We start from the raw sequence: 904 nt of genomic DNA on the forward strand, positions 1-904 counted from the left end.
CGGTTCTTTCTACTCACCTTTTTCCTGTTGACAATGGATTTATAGCAGAGTTTAAAAGCTGACGATAAGGAGAGTTAAGTCTATCTGCCTCCCCAGATAACTGTTGAATATTTTTTTAATAAAGAATGACTTTGTTATCACGGGAAGGAAACATCCCTAGTGATGAGCAGCGGTGATGATGGGGGTATCTGTGGGTTATCTCAAGTGACTCACCCTTTCATTCCCATTATTTGCACTGGGTCACAAGTTCTCCCATCCGTTCAGCTCGGAACCCGCGGCAGCTTTAGCGAACCTGTCCCGGCGCTGCTCAGCATCCAGCTCTCCCTTTCCCCAAGCTTTCGGGGGGTTTTCTCGAGCATGGGCTGAGCGAGCAGCTTCTCCATGCCGACTCTTGCGAGGAGGGGGACGCAGCGCACAAACAACCAGAGCCGTCACAGAACCAGCATTTATGAGGGTGACCGAGTCAGCCCGTTGTTCACAAGCCACTACACAGAGGTGCCAAGCGGGGCCACAGCACGGCGGGGGCGCGACGAGCTTGCTCGCGGTCCCCGGCTCCTCGCAGGATGCAGATGAGGTTGCAAGTGCAGCATGGCTGCGGGGAGCAGGCTGGCCACGCTGCAGGGCCTGGCTGTTCGGCAACCTCATGCTCGATGTTTCATCCACATATTTCTTCCAAAATGTGCTAAAACCCCCTTCCCCTTCCACTTTAGGCTGCCCATGGGCAAACCAGCCAGGGTGCTGCTGGGGACCGCCCCCCCCCAGCAGCCAGGGTGAGCCCCAGAGCACAGGGATGCTCGCCGGGGAGGGGGCAACACTAAAGAGCACCCACAGAGCCCGTCCTGAGCCACTGGGAGCCTGAGAGGGGCATGACGGGGGGCTGAGCCCCCGTGGCGGGGGGGGCGGG

Source organism: Charadrius vociferus, unplaced genomic scaffold, assembly GCF_000708025.1.
Source record: "Charadrius vociferus isolate BGI_N301 unplaced genomic scaffold, ASM70802v2 scaffold579, whole genome shotgun sequence".
Classification (NCBI taxonomy): Eukaryota; Metazoa; Chordata; class Aves; order Charadriiformes; family Charadriidae; genus Charadrius; species Charadrius vociferus.